Source organism: Vombatus ursinus, unplaced genomic scaffold, assembly GCF_900497805.2.
Source record: "Vombatus ursinus unplaced genomic scaffold, bare-nosed wombat genome assembly UNPS02000546.1, whole genome shotgun sequence".
NCBI lineage: Eukaryota > Metazoa > Chordata > Mammalia > Diprotodontia > Vombatidae > Vombatus > Vombatus ursinus.
This window is the reverse complement of record NW_020940324.1, coordinates 84,352-109,391: the sequence shown is the minus strand read 5'-3', so window position 1 is coordinate 109,391 and position 25,040 is coordinate 84,352.

Here is a 25,040-nt window from a genome sequence, read left to right as displayed (position 1 = left end):
ATCTATTTCAATCCCAAGAGCTCAGGGACCCTTCCTGGGTAAGGACCTTCACCTGAGTGAAGGCTGGAAGAGTAGTGATCACACCTCTCCCCAGATCACACTACCTTGAAAGTACCAAAAACTTCCAAACCCCTAGAACTAGCTCTGAAAACAGCCTGAAGTTTGAGATGGTGCCCCTCCTTCGCCCCATGCCAAAAACAGAGCTCAACATTAACATAAAGTTCTGAATCAAGAAATAGGATGAGGAAATAAAAAAAAAAGAATCTGACTGTAAAGAGCTACTATGTTGACAGGGAAGATCAAGACACAAACTCAGAAGACAATAAAGTCAAAACAGCTACAAAGCCTCCAAAAAAAAAAAAAAGTGAATTGGACAAAAGCCCAACAAGAATTCTTGGAAGAGCTAAAAAATGATTTTCAAAATCAAGTAAGAGTGGTAAAGGGAAAATTAGGTAAAGAAATGAGAGCAAAGGAAGAAAGTTATGAAAAAATAATTAACAGCTTGGTAAAAGAGGCACAAAAAATACTGAAGAAAATAATACATTAAAAGACAGAATTGGCCAAATGGGAAAAGAGGTACAAAAGCTCACTGAAGAAAATAATTCCTTAAAAATTGGAATTGGGCAAGTGGAAGCTAATGACTCCATGAGATAGTAAGAAACAATAAAACCAAGTCAAAAAAATGAAAAATTAGAAGATAATGTGAGCTATCTCATTGGTAAAACAACTAACTTGGAAAATAAATGGGAGGAAAAATTTAAGAATTATTGAATTACTTGAAAGGCATGCTCAAAGAAAGAAGCTAGACATCATATTTCAAGAAATTAAGGAAAATTACCCTGATATCCTCAAAACAAAGGGTGAAACAGAAATTGAAATAATCCATTGATTACCACCTGAAGGAGATACCAAAATGAAAACTCCCAAAAATATTATAGCCAAATTCTAGAGCTCTGAGATCAGAGAAAATACTTCAAGTGGCTAGAAAGAAACCACTCAAATATCAAGGAGCCACAGTCAGGATGACACAAAATTTAGCAGCTACCACTTTAAAGGAGTGTAGGACTTAGACTACGACATTCCAGGAGGCAAAAAAGCTAGGATAACAACCAATAATAACCTACCCAGTAAAACTAATTATAATATTTCAAGGGGGAAAATGGATATTTAAAGAAATAGAGGACTTTCAAGCATTCCTGATGAAAAGACTCAAACTTAAAAGAAAATCTGATTTTCAAACACAAGACTCAAGAGAAGCATACAAAGATGAACATGAAAGAGAAATCATAAGAGACTCAATGAAGTTAAACTGTTCACCTTTCTATATGGGAAGATGAGACATGTAGCTTCTAAGTACTTTACCATTATTAGGGCAATTAGAAGGATCCTACATAGAAAGAGGTTATGGGAATGAGTTGATTTTGTTGGGATGATGTAAAAATAAATGGAGAGTTGAGAAAGAGGGATGCCCTTGGAGAAGGGGGAAGGGAGAGGAAGAATATGCAAAATTATTTCACATAAAAGAGCTTTTACAGTGAGGGAGGGGGGAGAAATGGAGAGGGAAATTTGAACCTCACTAACATTTAAATTGGTTCAAAGAGAAGAGAAAAAATACGCACACACACACACACAATTGGTAATAGAAATCTATCTCAATCAACAAGGTAGTCAGAGGGGAAAGTGACAAGAAAAGGAGGAAGGGAGATAAAAGGGAGGGGAGATAAAGGAAGGCAGTGGTCAAAAATAAAACACACTTGGGAGTAGGGACAAGATTTAAAAAAGGGAGAGAAGGATAAGGAGAAAAAAACAGGATGGAGAGAAATGCACAGTTAGTAGTCATAACTTTGAATGTGAATGGGATGAATTCACCCATAAAACAGAAATGGATAGCAGAATGGGTTAGAAACCAGAATCCAATGATATATTGTAAACAGAGAGACACACACAGAGTTAAAGTAAGGGGCTGAAGCAGAATCTATTATGAATCAGCTGAATTTTTAAAAAAGGCAGGAATGGCAATCATGATCTCAGACAAAGCAAAAGTAAAAATCCAATTAAAAGAAATAAGCAGGAGAAATTATACCTTGCTAAAAGGAACCATAAACAATGATGTAATGTCATTGCTAAACATATATTCATCAAATGGCATAGCATCCAAATCCTTAAAGGAAAAGTTAAATGAATTATAAGAAGAAATCAATACTAAAACTATACTAGTGGGGGACTGCAACCTTTTCCTATCAGAACTGGATAAATCTGACATAAAATAAATAAAGAAGTCAAGGAGATGAATAGAATCTTAGAAAAGTTAGATATGATAGACCTCTGGAGAAAATTAAGTGGGAATAGAAAGGATTATACCTTTTTTTCAGCTGTACATGGCACCTTTACAAAAATTGATGATGTATTAGCACATAAAAACCTCACAATCAAATGTAGAAAAGCAGAAATATCAAATGCACCTTTTTCAGACCAAAATGCAATAAAAATTGCATTTAATACAGGGCCATGGAAGCATAGATTAAAAACTAATTGGAAACTAAACCGTCTAATCCTAAGAATGAAGGGTCAACAAACAAATCATAAAATCTATCAATAATTTCATCAAAGAGAATAACGATGAGACAGCATTCCAAAATTTGTGGGATATAGCCAAAGCAGTACTCAGGAGAAAATTTATATCTCTAAAGGCACACATCAATAAAATAAAGAAAGAAGAGATGATGAATTGGGCATGTACCTGAAAAAAAAACTAGAAAAAGAACAAATTTTAAATCCCCAATTAAACACCAAATTAGAAATCTTGAAAATCAAAAGAGAGATTAATAAAATTGATAGCAAGAAAACCACTGAATTAATAAATAAAACCTAGAGATGGATTTATGTGGGGGGGTGGGAATCCAATAAAATAGACAAACCATTGGTTAATTTGATTTCAAAAAAGAAAGAAGAAAACCAAATTACCAGTATCAAAAAATAAAGAGGGTGAATGCACCACCAATTAAAATGAAATTAAAGTAATTATTAAGAGCTATTTTGCCCAATTTTATGCCAGTAAAACTGACAATCTAAATGAAATGGATTACAAAAAAATAGAACCTACCCAGATTAATAGAAGAGAAAATAGAAGACTTAAATAACTTTATCTTAGAAAAAGAAATTAAACAGGCCATCAATGAACTCCCTACAAAAAATCACCAGGATCAGATGAATTCACAAGTGAATTCTACCAAACATTTAAAGAACAATTAATCCTAATACTATATAAACTATTTGGGGGGAAAATAGGTAAAGAAGTCCTACCAAATTCCTTCTATGATACAAATATGGTGCTGATACCTAAATCAGGAAGAGCAAAAACAAAGACAGAAAAAATTGATTCCCTTAATGAATATAGATGTAAAATTTTTAAACAAAATACTACCTAGAAGATTATAGCAATATATCACAAGATCATAGATTATGACCAGCTGGGATTTATACTAGGAATGTAATGCTGATTCCATAGTAGAAAACTACCAGTATAATTGACCATATCATAACAAAAACAAAAATCATATGACTATCTCAATAGATGCAGAAAAAGCACTTGACAAAACATAATAACCATTCATATTTTTTAAAAAAACAATAGAAAGTATAGAGGTAAACAGAACCTCCCTTTAAAATGATAAGTAGTAATTATCTAAAACCAAGAGTAAGCGTTATCTGTAATGGTGATAAACTTGAAGTTTTCCCAATAATATCAGAAATGAAGCAAGGATGTCTGTTATTACCACCATTGTTCAATATTGTACTAGAAATGCTAGCTACAGCAATAAGACAAGAAAAATAAATTGAAGGAATAAAAATAGGCAACAAGGAAACAAAACTATCACTCTTTGCACATAATACGATGGTATACTTAGAGAGCCCTAGAGAAATCAATGAAAAATCTAATTGAAACAATCAACAACTTCAGCAAAGTTGCAGGATTTAAAATAAACCCACATAAACCATCAGCATTCCTACACACTATCAACAAATCTCAACTGAAAGAGAGAAAGAAAACTTACATTTTAAATAACTTCAGATGATATCAAATATTTGGGAGATGACCTCCCAAAACAAACCTAGACATTATATGAATACAATTACAAAACACTTTTTAAAATTTAATTTTTTTCTCAATTACATGTAAACAAAAATGCTTAACATTTGTTTTTTTTAAGTTTTGAATTCCAAATTCTCTCTCTCCTTCCCATTCCTCTCCCTTTCTTAAGAAGGCAAGCAATTTGATATAGTCATACAAAGCATTTCTATATTAGCCATATTCTAAAAGAAAATTCAGACCAAAAAAACCCACAAAAATAATAAAGTTTTAAGAGTATGTTTCAATCTGCATTCAGACTCCATCAATTTTTTCTCTACCGGTGTATAGCATTTTTCGTCATAAGTCATTCAGAATTGTTTTGGATAGTATTGCTGAGAAGAGCTAAGTCCTTCATAGCTGATGATCATATAATATTGTTATTAGTATGTACAATGTTGTCCTGATTCTGCTCATTTTACTTTGTATCAGTTCATGTAAGTCTTCCAAGGTTTTTCTGAAAGCATCTTGATTGTCATTTTTTTACACCACAATAGTATGCTATCACAACCATATACCACAACTTATTCAGCTATTCCCCAATTGATGGGCATCCCCTCAATTTCCAATTCTTTGCCACCACAAAAAGAGTACTATATATGTATATATATACTATATAGATATATATAGATATATATCTATATAGTATACATATATATAGATATATATCTATATATATATATAGAGAGAGAGAGAGAGAAAGAGGGAGAGAGAGAGAGAGAGAGAGAGAGAGGTCCTTTAACTTTTTCTTTGACCTCTTTGGGGATACAAACCTAGAAGTGGTATTGCTGGGTCAAAGGATATGCACGCCTTTGGGCATAGTTCCAAGCTGATTTCCAAAATGGTTGGATCAGTTCACAACTCCACCAACAATGCATTAGTATTCCTATTTTTCCACATCCCCTCCATAATTTGTCATTTTCCTTTCCCACCCAGTTAACCAGTCTGCTAAATATGAAGTAGCTCCTCAGAGCTGTTTCATTTTTTTTTTGCTTTTTTTTGTGAGGAAATCAGGGTTAAATGACTTGCCCAGGGTCACACAGCTAGTAAGTATCAAGTGTCTGAGGCCAGATTTGAACACAGGTCCTCCTGACTCCAGGGCCAGCGCACTAACCACTGCACAACCTAGCTGTTCTCAAGTTGTTTTAATATTTTAATCAATAGTGATTTAGAGCATTTTTTCACATGACTATAGATAGCTTTGATTTCTTCTTCTGAAAACTGCCTGTTCATAGCCTTTGACCATTTATCAATTAGAGAATGACTTGTATTCTTATAAATTTATCTCAGTTTTCTATGTATTTAAGAAATGAGACCTTTATCAGAGAAATTTGCTATAAAAATTTTCCTGCTTCCCTTCTAATCTTGACTGAATTGGTTTTGTTTGTGCAAAACTTTTAAAATTTGATGTAATTTAAATTATACTTTAGTGTTCTCTATTTATTGTTTGGTCATAAATTCTTCCTTTGTCCATAAATAAGAAAGGTAAAATATTCCATCCTCCCCTAATTTGTTTATGATATCACACTTGATGTCTAAATCATGTCCCTGTTTTTACCTTATCTTGATATACAGTGTGAAATATTGTTCTATACCTAGTTTCTACCAAACCGTTTTCCAGTTTTCCCAGGAATTTTGTCAAATAGTGATTTCTTGTCCCCAAATCTTGGGATCTTTGGGGTGGTCAAACACTAGACTACTATGGTCATTGCTACTGTGTATGGTATACCTAATCTATTCCATTGATTCACCACTCTATTTCTAAGCCAGTACCATATTGTTTTGATGATTACAGCTTTGTAATACAGTTTGAAATCTGGTACTGCTAAGCCACCTTCCTTCAGATTTTGATAAAATATAACATAAAGTTAAAAAGTTGGAAAGACTTATATAAACTCATGTAAAGCAAAGTGAGCAGATCCAGGAGAACATTGTACACCGTAACAGCAATATTGTAAAGATGGTCAATTTTGGAAGACTTAGCTACTCTGATCAAGAAAATGACCCAAGACAATTCCAAAGGACCCATGATGAAAAACACTATCCAGCTCAAGAGAGAACTGATGCACTCTGAATGCAGATTGAAGCATACTTTTTTTACTCTCTTTATTGCTTTATTTTATTTATATTTTCTTTTGCAACATGCCTAATATGGACATTTGTTTTGCATGAATTCACATATATAATCAATATCAAATTGCTTACCTTCTCAAGGAGGGAGGAAGAGAATTTGGAACTCAAATATTTTTAAAATGAATGTTAAAAAATGTACATGTAATTGGGAAATATTTAATGAAATACATACAAATTATTTAAAAAAATAAAATGGGGATAATGATAACACCTACCTCTACAGCAATGGTAAGGATCAAATGAGATGATAGGATCATAGATTTTGAGCTGGAAAGGCTTTCAGAAGCCATCAAGATGAGAAAAATGAGGATCAGAGAAGCTAGGCTAGCAGGGCATAGAGTGACAGGCCTAGAGTCAGGAAAACTTATTTTCCTGAGTTCAAATCCAGCCTCAGCCACTTACTAGCTGTGTGATCCTTGGCAAGTCACTTAACCCAGTTTGCCTCAGTTTTCTCATCTGTAAAATGAGCTAGACAAGGAAATGGCTCCACTATCTTTGCCAAGAAAATTGCAAATAGGGTCATGGAGAGTTGGGCATGACTGAAAAATAACTCAACAACAACAGCTTGTCCAAGTTTAAACAGGCAGTAAGTTTTAAAGATATAATAATATACATAAAGGACTCTGCAAATCTCAATGCACAGCATAAATACCAGCTACTGCTAATGAATATTGGGTACTATGAGATTAGCATTGTTGTAGGATTCATTTGGGAGGGAGCCCAGCCCAATAATTTCCTTGGCAAAGGGAATTCCCAGTAAGGAAACACCTTCTACTGATCACTCAATAAGCATTTATTAAGCATCTTCTGTATACTTGGCACCTATGCTAAGTGCTTGAGATACAAATACAGAAAATCAAACAATCCCTACGCTCAAGTAGCTTATGTTCTATTGAGGGAGAAATGTACTCATCTAAGTATCAGCAAAACGTAGATACAAATCAGCAATTCCTCTGCATCTTAGAGGTTTGTCACTAACACTAAGTAGTTACGTGACTTGACCAGGGTCACACAGCCATTACGTGTCGGAGACTAGAGCTGAACCTTCCTGACACAGTGGCTACTCGATCCAGCCTATACCACATTGCCTCCCTCTGTGGTGGATTAGGGATGGGTACTGGATCTGTGATTCCATTGGCACAGGGAATGCCTTAGGATCATCACTTTAAAACTTGGGGACCATCAAGTCCAACCCCCTCATTTTATATATGAAAAAACTGAGGCTGTGAATGGTGAAATGACTTGCTCAGGGTTATACAGCTAACAGGGGTCTAAACAGGAATCGGGGCATTTGCAGTGTTCAGGGAGGACTGGCACCTCTAGTGTGAGGGCTGCTTATCCACTTCTGGTGTCCACTTGTCACCCAACTCTCACCTGTAGCTCCAAGAACTGAAGCATGTACAGTGGCCACACTGTCTTGGCAGACAGTCTAAACCAGGTTGAGGGTTAACAACAGGCCTCAAACCCAAAGGGTAGGAGGGTATCTACACCAAGTATGCGAAGGCTTCCCCAGGGAGAATGGGTGGATGAGAACAATTTGTTCCAACAGCCATGAAGAAGGCTGAAGCAGGCCCTATAAAACAGTTAGAGCTTGGTCAGACATTGAAGATGCCAAGGTCATCCACTGCTTCCCAGACTATTGCCAGTCATCCTGGTCTTTGTCTTGCCACTAGATTTCGATGACTCAGGAGGACCGAGTGAGACTGGCAACTTTATGCAACTCTGCCTCACTTAAATTCAGCTCAGGAGCAAGCCAAGACATCACCCTGTGATGTCATTGGTCTTCAAAACAAAGGACAAACAACAAGCTGGAATTGTACTCAGGCCTTTGGGACTCCAAGCCCAATGCTCTATCCATTGTCCCACCTAGCTGTCTAGGTGATTAAGAGGAGATAAGTAGAGGAGCACCATTTTCAGGAGGGCAAAGCTTGCAATGTGTCCAGATCCATCATTTGAAAGTAGAGGGTGAGAGAGGAATGACCCATTCACTCATTCACTATGCCCAGGTGGAAAAAAAAAACACCACAATCCTTTCATAGATATTTGACCTTGAGTTCTCTCCCTGTTTCATTCCCAGGGTTGGACTCTCTAGATGCCATCCGCCCATTGAACACCATCAGGGCAGCTGTCTTCTTGGACTTCTTCCTAACTATTTTCCCACCATTCCAGGGATAGGAACATTCTCACTCATGTTTGTTTTCATAGAGTATGCAGGCTTGAGACTTGGCCCAAGACCAGAGCCATAATGCTCTTTATTTCCCATCTGCCCTTCTCTCCCCACATCCCCCTGCCAACAAAAATAGCATTGGGAACACTCTTGGTACCAACATGTGTGACCCTTGGCAGGAGGTGGGGAGGCAGTCTGAGTGGAGGTGAAAGCCACCTCCAGGGATTCTTGAGCGAATGATCAGGCCTGTTTTCTGCTTATCCTCAATCTACTCCCCATAGGCCTCTCTATTCCCCCCTGAGCTTCTGATTAGGTCCAATCCTTCCTTGTCCTCAGAATGGATTTGGACTTTCCCAGCCACTCTGGTGCCTCATTCAGATAAGTGGTGGCTGACCTGGAGTCCTTGGCTGATCTCAGAGCTCAGGCCATCTCCACTGGGTGACTCGATCTCCCCTGGGCTGGACATGAGGAATGAATGGGCCCAGCCAGGCAGGGGATGTCAGCCCCTCCCCATAGACAAGAAAAAGTGAGTCAGATCAACCTCAGCTCAAATCTAGGCTTTTAGCTAGCACTGTAAGGCATAAATATTTTTGGCTAATTCCCTTGGCAAGAGATGAGAGGGAAGGAAAAATGTGGCCAAGTTTTCTCCTCCTTTCAGAAAACAAAAGAAAAGAAATAAACAACAACAATAAAGGAAGGGCGGGGAGACCTAACCCATGACCTATTCTAAATAAAATCCAGGTCAGGAGGGAAAGTTAACCGAAGGACCAAATAGTTAGGAAAGTCTCCTGACTCATCCAGCCACCATAGGCCAAGATAGGCTTGTTAGAAAGGCATAGGGCAGAATTTCTGACCTGGCACCCTGGAAAGTCTTCAGAAGAGTCAGGAGAGGACACAGTCATTATTCCAAGGCCCCCTCAGAAGGTGTTTTTATGCTCATGTGATCTCTAGAAAACGAGGGGATTTGGGGGTAATCTTTAAACCCAAGGCAGCTTATTCAAAATGGATAGAAGCCAGGGAAAGTTGCAAAATCATAAAATCAAAGATTTAAAATTGGAAGGAACCTTAGGAATTATACACCAACTCCTTTTGTAGATGAGAAAACTGAAAGTCAGAGAGGGAAAGCTTAAGGCTTTGCAGTTAAGAAGAGGCAGAGTCAGGATTAAAACTCAGGGCCTCCAATTGCAGTTCCAAATCCCCCCTGTCCACTGTACCAACAAAAACACACTGAATTAACAGAGCTATTTTCTCTATTATGACAAAAGCACCATTAGGCAAAATTCATAGACATTTCAAGGGAATTAATCAATAAGTGTAACATCTGGTTACTTTTAGGGCTCATGTTGATGGGGCAGATATATAAATGTGCCCCGAGTTCATTGTAATTCTGTACGTGGAAATGTAGTTTGGAAATGGCCTGTATTTTTGCCCATCAGTTACAGAGCTCAGCTCTCTAAGAGGCAGCTGGGGATTGAGCTCCCATCCTTGCCCTGGGACAGGCCTCTGGCTCCTATGTGGCTCCCACTGGCCTTCAAGCCCCAAACTGTGGGGCACCAGGCACCATGAAGACAGAGTCAGACAAAGGTCTGTATGAGGAATAATGTTAAATCTGGTCGATACATTCCTTAACAGAACTGAAAAATACAAGCACAATTAAACAAAAGTTGGGTGGTTGTTGTCTTTCACACTCAAAGAGGACCAAAATGACATCACTATGTTGGAGTCTAAGTACAGTGTGTCCTACTCTGGCTGATCAGACCAATAAGAGCTCGGAAAGTTCTACCACAGGTTGGGCACAAATAGTCCATATGAGCATTTGGAGTAGAGATTTCTCTAAATTTGTACATATCCCATTTCTTTTGAGTTACTGCAATTCTGTTGTGCTCACAGAGCATAGCACCTTCTTTGATATGGACAAGCCATGCTGGGCATGCCTGTGCCAATGTCTCCCATGTCACACAATCAATTCCAAAACTCTTCAGAAAGACTTTGAGAGTGTCCTTGTATCGCTTCTTCTGAACACCATGTGAGAGCCTACCTTGTGTGAGTTCTGCGTAAAACCATCTTTCAGGCTTTAGGTTTGGCATTAGAACAATATGGCCACCCCCAAAGTAAGATAAGGGTGGGGGCAGGGAATGCCTTTCCTCAACTCTAGTTTGTCTCTCTCAGTGCTCCTGCTACAAAAGTGCCCACGATCAAGAGTCATGTGCCTCTCCACCGAGCCATTTAGTCATCTCTCATGGTCATGAAGATGGGAACCTGAAGATGGAGCAGACGTCAGCTGCGGTCAATTCACTTCTGCCGTTGGATAACTGTCATGACATTTTTCCTTTTCTTTTCATTCTCTCTGAAGCATCTTCGAAACTCCTACTAATCAATGACTCAATGAGCATTTCATTAAGCACCTTCTAGGTACCAGGCACCGTTCCATAGGCTTTCTAAGAAAAAGCATCTGAGGCCTCATCTAGAGTTGGCTTGCTCTCTTCCCAAACAGAGAAGAACTATAAATCCTGAGGGGTTTGTGGCTATGCAGTCCCTTACCAGAGGCTGTTACACAAGCAAGGAGTCAGACATATTAAACATCTGCTACATGCCAAGTCCTCTGCTAGATGCTGGGGAGATGAATTCAAAAATGGAAATGGTCCCTGCCCTCAAGAAGCTTACATTCCAGTGAAGGAGTGTGTGTATGTATGTATATGTGTGTATATATATTTGTATACACACACACACACACGTGTGTGTGTGTGTACTTAAACTTATGTAGATATATATAAAAAAACCCCACCAATAAAGTAGATACCAGGTAAGCTTGGAGTGGAAGGCACTGGAAGTTGGGAGGGCTCGGTGACAGTCCCTAACAAAGGGACTCCCTAGAGCTGAGTCTTGAAAGAAACCATGAATTCCAAGAGGAGAAGATTTCTGGCACGAGGGACAGCCCATGAAAATAGGTTTTTGCTGTTGTTCAGTTGTTTTTAGTCACATCCAACTCTTCTGTGACCCCATCTGGAGTTTTCTTGACAAAGATACTAGAGTGGTTTGCCATTTCCTTCTCCAGCTCATTTTACAGATAAGCAAACTGAGGCAAACAGGGTTAAATGACTTGCCCAGCGTCACAGAGCTACTAAGTGTCTGAGGCCAGATTTGAACTCAGGTCTTCCTAATTCCAGGCCTGGCACTCTATCTACTATGCCACCTAGCTATAAAGCAGTAGAGGTGTAAAATTGAGTATTGTATGTGAGGAATAACAAATAGGCTAGTATTGAATAGGGTCCTGACTTTGAGTTAGAAAGGTCAGAGTTCCAATTCCTCCTCTGACGCTTGTAGCTTTAAGATCCTGGGGAAATCCCAGTACCCCCAAACAATTCTCTAGGACTGGTCCACTATCATAGGTGGGTTGCAATCTGCAATGGTGGAGTGATTTCCCATACCTGGAATTCTCCAAGCCAATAAAAACTACAGCTCTTTCAAATACTTGTGGATCCAATATTTGTGTGTAGCTTTCTTCCTAGTGAGCTAAAGGAGTAAATACTATGTTTCAAATAAATTACTTTATAAACATTTACTAGATGGGCAGGGTGGCACAGTGGATAGAGCACTCCTCTGGAGTCAGGAGGACTTGAGTTCAAATCCAGCCTGAGATACTTGACATTTACTAGCTGTGTGACCCTGGGTAAGACACTCAACTGCGTTTGCCTCGGGGAGGGGGGGTGGTGTGTGAGGCCTATAAACATTTACTAGAAATATAGCCCTTTACAGCCAGAAGGGACTTTAGAGGACATGTGGTCCAACCCTCCCTTCACCTTTGCAGATAAGGCAACTAAAGGAGGGAAGGAGGAAGGAAAAGAGGGAGGAGGAATGAAAGACAAAAATGAAGGCATCTCTGCCATCAAGAAGCTTACTGGAAGAAGCCAGGAAGAGATACAAAGACTAGAAGAAACACGGGTTACAAATCAATATACAAATAACAGTAACACAACTTGATACTTTAAGTGCATAATAGAAACACATGGTGCTATATGAGTCCCAGGGAGAAAGGTCATGGGAGCTGGAGACTCAGCTTGTGCCAGGAACAATGCAAATATGCTTGGCAGTGGAAGGGCCGCTAGGTGACGCCATAGTGCACAGACCATGGGGGTCTGTAGTCAGAAAGACTCATCTTCCGGAGTTCAAATCCAGCCTCAGATACTTACTGGCTGTGTGACCTTATAAGAGTGTCTGGTCTGAGGCCGGATTTGAACTCAGGTCCTCCTGGCTCCAGGGTCAGTGCTCTATCCATTGTGCCTTCTAGCTGCCCCTACATAGTGATGTACAATTTACAAAGCACTTGACAATTACGTCATTGGAACTTTACAACAATCTTATGAGGTAGGTGTTATTATCATACCTGTTTTACATTTGAGGAAACTGAGGCAAACAGAAGTTAAGTGACCTGTCCAAGATCAGACAGCTTGTAAGTTGCAGAGGCAGAATTGAAACCCAAGCCTTTCTGACTCCAAGTCCAAATCTCTAGCCATTATACTACCCTGTTTTCAATGCTGTTCTGGCTAGGAATGGACCCTGGTTTAACTTCTAGGAAGGCAGCTATAATTAACACTGTATCAATAAGGTTTCCTCTCCAAGAAAACTTCCAAACAGCTCCTCTAAAGCTCATTTTGGAAAGTTGGCTTTTAGCTAATGGAATAATTTGTCTGGCTGCACTCAGTATAAGAGGTATACTTGAGACCAAGTCTATGATGATTAGAATAATAGTTAGCATTTATACAGAGTTTACTATGTGACAGGCACTTTACAAATATCATCACATTTCATCCTCACAGCAACTTTGTGAGGTAAGTGCTGTTATGACAGCCATTTTACAGTTGAAGGAACTTAGACAAAGAGAGGTTAAGATGAGTTGCCCAGGGTCATATAGCTAGTAAATGTCCTAGGCAGGATTTGAACTCTGGTCTTCCTGACTATAAGTCCAGTACTCTATCTACTGAACCACTGAATTCACCGATGAAAGTTTATTCTCAGTTTAAAGTGATTTCATAGAATCAGAAAGAAAGCTTTCCCATCAAGAGCTCACAAGAATATTTGCTCTTCTCTAGTATACTTACCATTTAATATTATGCTTTGACAAGGAGAAGACAAAGCCCCGGTCTTTGGGATATACACCCCTACTTAATTCCCTATATTGGTGAATTACCAAACAGTGGAAATAGTCCAGGATTTAAAGGCTGAGGTCCTCAGTTTGAATTCCAGCTCTGCTATTTGCTACCTGTGTGAGAAGTCATGTTAGTTCTCTGTGTCTCATTTTCCTCATCTGTAAAATGGGGGGGGTGGAGCTGATGATCATTGATATCCTTTTCGCTTCTACATCTATTTGTTGCTGTTTCTTTGTGATGCTATTTGGGGTTTTCTTGGCAAAGATACTGGAATGGTTTGCCATTTCCTTCTCCAGCTCATTTGACAGATGAGGAAACTGAGGCAAACAGGGTGAAGTGACTTGCCACAGCTACTAAGTGTCTGAGGTCAAAATTGAATTCAGGAAGAGGAGTCTTTCCTGACTCTAGGTCCTGCATTCTCTCCGCTGTGCCACCTAGCTGGAGAATAGATGCTAATAAATGTTTGAAGAAAGAGAGGACAGGTGATGAGGAGGAGATAAGGGATACCTCCTGACTCTTTTCTTTAGGAGTCCTTTTCTCCCTTTAAGGAATCCCCATGAAATCTACTCTGGGGACTAGTGCTAAAAATGAACACATTTCTCCCTTGCTCAGCTAGGCTGACTCCTTGTAGGATGTGGTGTTCTGGCTGGTGGGTCAATCCATTCCTGGTCTGAATCAAACAATTTGCTCCTTAAAGATGTTTTCACAATAGACTCAGTTAGTGATGCTATTGCATCTGATAGAAGATAACAAGATTTTAACCAAATCCATCCCATGTCCACTTATTCATTCATTTTAGATTAGGAAAGAATAAACACACACACACACACCAGAAACCATGGTCTCAGGGCCATCAAGGAAGGAAGGAAAGGTAGCAGGTATCCTTCCCTCGCATGGAGCTTGCTCAGTCATCCCTCCTGGCTCCAGGCAAAGCTTGAGGGGAGGAAGGGTGGTTCAGGGGTGCATGACTCATAACTAAATCCCCTGATTGGCTGCTGAGCCAGAGGAGTTGATGACTCAGTGGATATACAAAAGGGATCAGCCCAGCCCTCTACCTTTCTAATTCTTTTCCACTGTTTCAAGTTGCATCCTTAAAATAGAGTGGGGGAAGGGGAAATTGCCCCCATCTCTCATCCAGCTTCCAAGTTACTATGAGCCCAGGTCCTGCCTAGGCAAGCCCCTGGATCGCTTTGTGTCTTGTGCTTAATAGAGGACTGGTCCCTGAGAGGCCTGGTCCTTAGAGTATATGTAGATTTGCCCTTCCTGGTGGGTTATACAGAATATACACAATATTCCCAACCTTGTTTCAGTTCACCACACAAATCCTAGGGAATCTGCATCTCACCATGAGTGGCTGAAGATCCTGTACTCTATGGTGACAAAGAATTTTCTCATTGTCTGAGGAACTAGAAATGAGGGTCCATTCAAAAGGGCCTAAAAGGTCTTGCTTTCTTCCCTGATGGCTTTCAAATAAGGAGGAAATGCTATGAACCTCTGGAAAGGGGGAGGGAAGAAGCTGCAGCTGCTTCATCTTCTCACCTGGATACCATATGGCCCTGAGCGCATGGTGCCTGTTTCTTTGTGTTTATTCTTTCTTAATCTAAAAATGAATGAATACCTGGACATTGAATGGATTTGGTTACAATCTTGTTATCTTCAAAAGGTCAGAAGAGGTTTCCAAGGTCCTCTCAGAAACCAGAATTAGTATCAGAGACTACCAGATGCAATAGCATCACTAGCTGAGTCTAGTGAGGAAACGTCTTTAAGGAGCGAACTTTTTGACTCAGACCAGGAACGGATTGACCCACCAGCCAGAACTCCACATCCTGCAAGGGGTCAGCCTAGCTGAGCAAGGGAGAAATGTGTTCATTTTTGACACTAGTCCCCGGAGTCAATTTGACAAGGGAGTAAAAGACTCCCAAAGCAAAGAGTCAGGAGGTATCTTTCAGCTTCATTTTTTTCTTAGATGTGTGGTTCTAACTTGAACTCACTCTGGCCACACATCTTTTGTGTGAGGGAGAGTAAGCCTCCTGGCTGAGAGAGAGTGTTTTATATCATGCCAATTTAAGCTTGAACCCACTCTCCCCAGGGGAAAATATTCCTCTGGTTTGGGGGATTTTTATGTAACTTCTGTCTTTGCTATACCTTCTTAGTAAATATTCTTTGCAAACTAATTGATGTCAAATGATTGATCAAAACCAGGGAGAACATACCAGAGATTCATGAACAATAAAAGTACTAGAAACCTCAGCTTTTAGGAATTGGTATAACCATTCTAAAAAGCAAATTGCAACTTTGCTTCCAAAGTCATTAACCTATGCATATCCTTTGACCCATTGATACTTCTATTGGGTCCATATGGAAAGAAATCAAAGAAATTAGAAAAGGACCTACATGTACAAAAATATTTATAACTGCTCTTTTTGTAGTAGCAAAGGCCTAAAAACTAATGGCTTGCTTGCTATCAGTTGGGGAGTGACTGAAAGAATAATGGATAGTCAATGCAATGCAATACTTTTGTGCCGTAAGAAATGCTGAGAGAAACGGTTTCAGAGAAACCTGGGAAGATTTGTATGAACTGATGAAGAATGGAGTGAGCAGAACCAGGAGAACGATTTGTACATTAACAATAGCATTATAATGACAAACAACTGTGATAGACGTCAGAACTCTGAACAATGTAATGATAAATCACGATATCAGAGCAGATGGTGAAGTATGTGACGCATCTCCTGCTACAGAGGTGATGAACTCAGGAGCCAAAATGAGATATACATTTTTTGGACAGGGACAATGTGGGAATTTGTTTTGCTTGACCATCATAATTGTTACAAGGGATTTATTCTTTTAAATTGGTGGTAGAAGAAGAGAAAATAAATGCTTGTTAATTAAAAAAGAAAATAAAGTGAAAGCTTAAAAAAGAATAAGAAACCCTAGACCTTCACAATTACCTGTTAATAGATCCCTGAGGGGAAAAATAGTCAATTGCCCTCTGGGACTCAACCTGTCTATTCCAGTGGATGTTGAGAAAATGAGCCCACAAGAAGAGCTACATGAATTTGCTCTTTCCATATCTTAGGTTAATGAGTATGTAATAGTACATGTGCACAGGATAGGGGATGATATTGTGAACTGAAAAGTTATGAAGAGCTGGCTCAGGTGAGGGGAGCCATTGGCTGTGGCAGGAGTAGGCTGATGGCGAGGAAAGCTTTTGAGTCAGAGTGGGGAAAAGTCACAGGAAAGAAGAAGGGCCCAAGCTTGGCATTTGATTTGATTGAGAAGGAAGGAAGGAAAGAAGGAAGGAAGGAAGAAGGGAAGGAAGGAAGGAAGGGAAGGGAAGGGAGGGAGGGAAGGAGGAAGGAAAGAAGGAAGGTAAGGAGGGAGGAACAGAGGGAAGAAGGAAGGAAGAAAAAGAAGGAGGAAGGAAAAAGGAAGGGAGGAAGGAAGGAAAGTACGAAGGGAGAAAGGAAGGAAGGAAAGAAGGAAGGGAAAGAGGGAAGGAGAAAGGAAGGAAGAGAGAAAGGACAGAAGGAAAGAAGGATGGTAAGGAGGAAGGGAGGGAAGAAGGAAGGAAGGAAGGAAAGAAAGAGATTTTTTCAAAAAGAGCACATGTGGATATTCTATCCAACCTCTACATTGCCCCTGCTGTCTCACACATCGAGGCTCTGAGTCACTCTGTGGTTATCAGTTTTTCAGTCAGGAAATTGAACCACAGAGTTTTCTGGTTTCTGAGTTTTGATATTTGGTAATAATGCCAAAGGCTATAGACCATCACTATAAAGCTCAGATCCTCTAACCCTGACTGTCATTCATCCAGAAGCTACAACATGCTAGAGATTCCTTTGTGTGCAAGGCCCTGGGTGAAGGCTTGTGAATGGAAAATAAAACATAGGAATGGAGCCAAGTTATACCAATGTTAGAACTGGCTCTAAGGGCTCCTCCTGTCCCTCCTCTTCCTTTTCTTCTTACTCTTTTTCTTCTACTCCTCCTCTTCCTCTTCCTTCTCCATCTCCATAATAACTCCAATTTTTATAGTACCTGAAAATTTACAAGGCACTGGTTAGGTTGGTAGGGCAGGTAGTATTATTCCCATTTTACAGATGAGGAAACTGAGTCTTGGAGAGATAAAGAGATAAGGCTAGGGTTACAAAGCTAGTTCTCAGTGGAGCCAAGATTCAAAGGCAGCTCTAAATTCAGCCCTCTTCCCACTCTAACATCACAGATCTCATGGAGCTGGGGGCTGGGGCTGAAGGCAGGGATCCCATAGTATATCTAGTCTAACCCCTGCATTTTACACGAGAGTACACTGAAGCCCAGGGAGGGGAGGGGACCCTTTCCCAGAGTCCCAGAGCATTTTAGTAGCAGGCTAGGACCAGAAGCCTGATCCCCAATCCTCTCAGGACACCACAGTAGAGGTCTCACCACTGAAGAGCCCTGGCTCTACCTCCCAGGGTCACCACATCAGGAAATATCTTCGTGTTCTCACATCATACATATGTTCCGATGGGAGCTGCTCATTCTCTGTGGGTGTGCCATTGACAGAATGCCCTGGCACAACCTGGACTCTGGCACTGCTGATGTTATGACTGGCAGAGGAAAGCGTCTCTCGACTCCTGTTTTGCCAAGTGTAGTTTGATGTACTGAATTATGTTGAGCGACTTCATCAGATTACCTGGCATATGGAGGTCTGCCCAGCCTCAGAATTACAGTGCCTGAGACAGGGGTGGGGAATCTGTGGCCGTAAGACCACATGGCCTCAGCACAAGGGAATCATGGTGTCTTGCCAACCATCTCAGATGGAGCAGCCTGCCCATGCAGCAAAGGACATTGAGGTAGAAAACCAAGGAGAGCTTCCTACATACACATAGATAGCCAACCAACCAATGCTCCATTCTGTGCACTGGTGGGAGCCGGGAAGAGCTTGGATAATTCAAACCCGCAGTTTTCCCTAACCCTGTGTTCATCAAGCATTCCCCCATCCACAAAACCTACTGCAACTGGTATCAACTGACATAATTAACTCATCTGATCACCTTGGCAGACCCACACTGGGCAGCATTAGCTGTAGAGGCAGGAGACTTGGCTTTGAATCTCAGCTCTGCCAACTATGACAAGTCCTTTAAGTACTTTGGGACTCAGTTTTCTCATATGTAAAATGAAGAGGGTTAAACCAGGTGACCTTGAAAGTCCCTTCTACTTCTAAATCTATGATCCAATGATCTTAGTCTATACTTTGCATCTGCAGCTTTGCTTGGTCTCAGCACCAGGGAACAAGATGGCCCTGGGTCAGGTACCCTCTGGTGTCCCATTCCTGCCCCCTTTCAACGTCCTTTTGTGTGTTGTCTCTACCATTCCATTGTAAGCTCCTTGAGGGCAGGGACTATGGTTCCCCAGTGTTTAACAGAGTGCCTGGCATATAGTAGACACTTAATAAATATTTATTGAATTGAATTGAATTGAAAATCTTATCACATTTAGGAAATTTTGCTGCCACAAAAAGTCATCTTGATAACCCCAGTTTTTTTTTTCCTACATGGTGGTTGACTCTTCATGGGCTCCCTATTGCCTCTGGGATAAAATTTTGCCATTTAGAGCCCTTTATAATCTGACTCTGGCCTAGCTTTCCAGTCTAATTCCACAAGATTCCTCCTCCTGAGCTGCAGGTTCCAGCAAAGCTGGCCTAATCCCTGTTCCTTGCATACAAAATTCTATCTCCTTCCTTTATGTCATTGCCTAAAACAGGGGTGGGGAACCTGCGGTCTCAAGGTCACATGTGGCCCTCTAAGCCTCAAGTGGGGCCTTTTAACTGAATCCAAACTTCACATAAAAATCCCCTTAATAAAAGGATTTGTTCTGTAAAACTCGGACTCAGTCAAAAGGACGCACCCAAGGACCTAGAAGGCCACATGTGGCCTTGAGGCTGCAGGTTCCCCACCCTGGAACTGTCCCCCAAGCCTAAAACTTTCTCCTTCACTTCCATCTCTTGGAATCATTAGTTCTGATGCTAACTACTGCAACAAGGTCTTTTCAAATCTTCCCGGTTTTTAAGTACCTACTATGTGCCATGCACTCTGTTAGATACTGGGGATGTGGCAATCAAGCTATAAGCTTTTATTGAGTGATTGTGATGTGTCAAGTGCTGGGAATACAAGAAAAAAGCAGTCCGTCCCCAAGGATTTCGAATTCTGTTGTGGGAGATGCTGTTTATAAATTGGTACATATGAGATACATACAAGGCATCCTTTAAAAGGGAAGGCATTAGCACCTGGGGACACTAGGAAGGGTCTGAAGAGTCTTGAAGGAAGCCAGGGAGGCCAGGAGGCAGAGATGAAGAGGGATAACAATCCCAGCATAAGGGATGGCCAGTGAAAAGACACAGGACCTGGAGCTGTCAATGCCAACGTGATGAAATTGATGTGTATTCTTCTTCTCTTTTTTGTTGGCCTCCTTGCTTGGACCCAGGAAATTCCTACTTCAGGTTGGATGAAATCTGGCTGAAGACAAGTTGTTGGAACAGTAGAGTTGGGTTTTTGTCTCTTCATGGGAGCTCTAAGGGCCTTGGGGTCTGTGGGTGAGATCATTAATGTCTTAAAAACAACACTGCCCAAACCCCTTTGTAAACAGGCAGCTTTGACTTGGATTCAAGCCTTTGAACAGGTTTAATAAGTTGGACACAATAAATCTCTCTCCAGCCAGAGCTGACAAGCCTGTACAAGCAGTTGACCTGCAGCAAAATGCCCTGCAGGTCAGTCTTGGCAGCCCCAAATATATGTGTGTGTTCATAATATGTAGGTAGAAATACTTTTTTTTTAATGGTTTGCAGCTAAACAGTGTATGCTATATGTCTTCTCAAGCCTGGAAAGTAGAAATAAATCTGTTGGGGGAAGACAGCCCCTGGCATTGACTAGAGCTGCCTCTGACCTTCCACATACTCAAAGGGCTGAAAGATTCCTCTGAATTCCTCCAACAGGGCAGTCAAGAATGTTTCAAGAAGTGCATGTCCCCTTGCTCCAGCTTCCCCTCTCTAGCCAGAGCTTCCTTTTGCAGAATCTAAGCCAGTTTTGAAAGCTTATTGGCACACCCAGCAAAACTCCGACAAGGCACCATTAATGGCCCCAGGCCATTTCAGAAAAAGGAAAGTCAGAAAGGTGTTCTCTGTGATGATTCAGACACCCCAGGCAGGGACCAGGTGCTCAGCAGTTAATGGCATGAAAGATGGAGGGAGTCAAGTTCACAGTTAGAATAAGGCGCCAGTAGCCAAATGGGTGAGATGAGGGTAAGCAGAGATAGGGATCCTGAGGGTGGGTGGTTTGTCCTGCTGTTGCAGTGAGGTCTGATACGATGAGAAGAGATTAATCTGATCTCACCGGGCAACATCAAAAGGACTCCCTTGCAAGTGCACTGCTTACTAGTTATGTGACCCTGGGCAAGTCACTTAACCCCAAATGCCAAAAGAAAGGAAGGAAGGAAGAGAAGGAGGAGGGCAGGGAGGGGGGGAAGGGGGAGGAGAGAGAGAGAGACAGAGAGAGAGAGAGGGAGGAAGGAAGGCAGGGAGGGAGGAAGGAAGGAAGGAAGGGAAGGAAGAGAGGAATGAAGGAAGGAAGGAAGAAAGAAAGAAAGAGAAAGAAAGAAAGAACACCAAAATACTGGTTTGGAGTCAGGGGTTGAAATCTCACCTCTATCACTACTTGCGTGATCTTTGGCAAGTCACTTCATGTCTTTGGACTCAATTTCCTCAACTGTAAAATGAGGAGGCTGGACTAGAGAGGGCATCTGAGGTCCCACCTAGCTCTAAATCTAGGATCCCCAGAATTACAATGGCCATTTAATGGAAGTCTTAAGAGCAGGGAGTAAAGCCCTTTTGGGTTACAGAATAGATAGAAGGGAAGGCAAGGGAAGGGAAGGGAAAGCCTTGGAGGGCTAATTCCATTTCAGCTTTCCAGAATGGTGGCAAGGCTTAACAAAGCAGTATTCCAAAGGACATGGACAAACAAGTTATATCTTTTGAAATCTATACAAGATCTTCTTACCCGCTGGGCTTAATTTCAGACTCAAACTTGATCATTAAAGGGCAAAAAAAAAAGTGTTTGTGCTTTTATCTGGTCCATACCACAGCAGCAATTTTCATCAAAAATAGCCAAGGGGGTCCTGGAGATGTGAGTTCATTCCCCAAACTCACCCCACCCCAATTTTCTGATCTTCAGAAAATTAATTCTGTTCATGGCTGTCTGAAGCACAAACCAAGCAATATCTCCTTGAAAAAAAATTTTTTTTTAACATGAGATGGGGCAATGGCAAAACTGAGAGACAGTCTGTTTGGAAACCACAAAAAATTAGAGTAGACTCCATCAGGAGCATCCTGAAGTGCCTGTCTGTGAGAGAGGCCAGTGGGATAGTGCAAAGACTACTGCACTGAGAGTTGGAAGGGTTGGGTTGGAGCTCCAAGTTTGCCACTTGGTAGCGCTGTGATTGAATCATTGGATTTAGGGTCAATGGGTTGGAGTTCAATCTCATCTGGTTACTTGCACAACTTTAGACAAGCCACTCAATTTCTATGGGCCATCTATTAAATGGCAGGGTTAGAATAGATGATCTTGGATGTGGCCCTTTTGACTCTAAATTCATGATCTTATGAGTTTGGATGAGTCATTTAATTTCTCTGAGAATGCAGAGTTCCATTATGAATTGGCCCATTGTTCTGGAAACAATTTGGAATTATACTATAAAAATCAATGAACTATACATATTCTTGGACTCAGCGGTGCTGCTTCCTAGGCATATACTCCAAGGTGGTAGAAAACAGAAGGAAAGGTCTATAATAAATACAAAAATATTCATGGCAGAATTTTTTGAGGAGATTACAAAGAACTGGAAGGAAAGTGGACACCCACTAATTGGAAAATGGCTGAACAATGAATGGAATGGAATATCACTGTGTCAAAAGAAATAATGAATATGAAGATTTTATGGAAACATGGGAAAACTTGTATAAATTGACATGGGAAAACTTGTATAAATTGACACAGAATGAAGTAAGAATCAGGAGAACAATTTACACAGTGACTGCTGTAATATGAGGGAAAACAGCATTGAAAGACTTAAGAATTCTGATCAACGCAATGACCAATCATAGCTTCAGAAAATTGATAGTGAAATAGGCCTCCCACCTCTCAGTAAAGAGATGTGGAAGACTATAAGTAAGGAATAAGTTAACATATGATCAAATGAATTAACATATGTAAGGTGCTTTGCAGACCTTAACTACTATATAAATTCTAGTTATTATTATTAATGAGGCATACATTTTTAGTCAAAGTCAAGTGTTGATTAGTTTTGCTTAATTTATTTATTTGTTCCAAGAGAGGATGAGGAGAGGGAGTTAGTTATCGGGAAGTAATCTTGATTTTTTAAAAAGAGTCTCAATAAAACTTTTTTTTTTAATGAGCCAAGTAAGTATACATTTTATATTACTAAATGTAAAGTTTGACATTGGGTTCAAAAAATCAACTTCAGAAATACAAGGTAGTAGAGTCATAGCTAAACCCCTCCTTATCAGAAAAAGACCTGGGGAATTTAATCGTCTAAAAGCCTGATATGAGTCAACAGTGTGAAATGATGACCAAGAAAACTAACATAGTTTTTGGCTGCACTAATAGGAATAGTATTCAGGAGTATGAAGATGTGAGTCCCCTGTACTTTGCCCCGATCGGACTACATATGGATTACTGAATTCAGTTGGAGACACAGTACTGTCTGTACAGTATCCTGGAAAGAACAACTAAGAGGTCTTGCTATATGAGATTTACTTGAAAGAATTGAGGATATTCATCCTGGAAAAGAAAAAAATGTGAATGCAAAATGATAACATTCTTCAAGTATTTAAAAGACTGCCACACAGAAGAAGGATTAAATTAGTTCTTCTTGGCCACATGGGGCAGAACTAGAAGCCATGAATGAAAATTGCAAAGAGAAAAATTTAGGTTTTATGTAAGGAAAAAAAAAACCAGTGATGGCAGCTATGTCAAACTGGAAAGGGCTGCCCAGGGAAGTAATGGATTCCCTATCACTGAAAGTCTTTAACCTGCAAGATCAATTTTGAACAATGGTGTAGAAGGGATTCCTATTCAGGTGCAAGTCAGACTATAGGGCCTCTGAAGTCTCCTCTAATTCTGAGTTTCTGTGATTCTGCAAATTTACCCAGAGCTACCCCTCACACTGGGACCTTGTGGTCCTGAGTCAGTCAGGTCTATCTCTATCACTTTTCCTAGAAATAAGGAGCCTAATGATCAATGAACGTGATAATCTAGTGTTTGGTTAATCCAAAGAGTTCAGTCACTGGGGTAAGAATGCGCTATTCAGCGAAAACTGCTGGGAAAACTGGAAAGCACTCTGGGAGAAATTAAGTATAGAATAATATATCATGCCAAGATAAGCTCCAAACAGATACATGACTTAGACATAAAAGGTGACATCATAAACAAATTAAGGAATGAGGAAGAAATTTTGTTTTGTTTTGTTTGTCCCTTGTTTCAAAGAGGGCCAGTGACCTCATGGGGTAATGTCTTGACTAGCTTATAAATTGGATTTAAGTGAGGCAGAGTTGCACCAAGTCGTTAGCCTCACTCTCTCTTTCAGAGTCATTGAAGTCCAGTGGCAGAACAGAAGTCAAGATTATCCCAGGTCATGACCTGGGATGCAGTCTTGTGTCTTCAAAGTATGACCAAACTCTAAGCGCTTCACAGCACCTGTTCCAGTCACCTGCATGGCCATTGGAACAAACTGTTCTCTGGATTCTTACTTCACCCTGTGTCAATTTATACACGTTGTTCCACCAGGTGAAGTATTTACATGCTTGGAGTAAACACTCCCCTAACTCACCAACAGGTCTGAGACCTACTGGTTACCCTCAACCTGGTTTAGCCCTTCTGTTGAGATGGTTTTGCCAGGGTGTGGTCGCTGTGCATACGACAACTTCTTAGAGTCACAAGTAAGAGTTGGGTGAAGGTGGACACCGAAGGTAGATGAGCAGCCTTGAAAGGGCTCAGCAAGCTCTCACACAGAGGGGCTAGTCCTCCATGAACACCCCATAGCTCCATGAGGAAGAAATAACCTTTCTGCCTATAGATAGGGGAAGAGTTCATGACCAAACAAGGGATGGGGAGAATCACAAAAAAATAAAATCAATAATTTTGATTACATAAAATTAAAAAGTTTTCACACAAACAAAATGAAATCATTTAAAATCAGAAAGGAAATGGGTGACTAGAGCAAAAAAAATCTGTAGCAAGTTTCTTTGATAGAAGTATCGTATCTAAGCTAGATAAGAAGTCCACATAAATTTATAAAAACAAGAATGATTCTCCAAGAGATAAATAGCCAGTAAAGCCTATTCTCGAAAGAAAAAATCCAAGCTATCAGCAACCATATGAAGAGATGATTCAAATCACTAATGATTAGACAAACA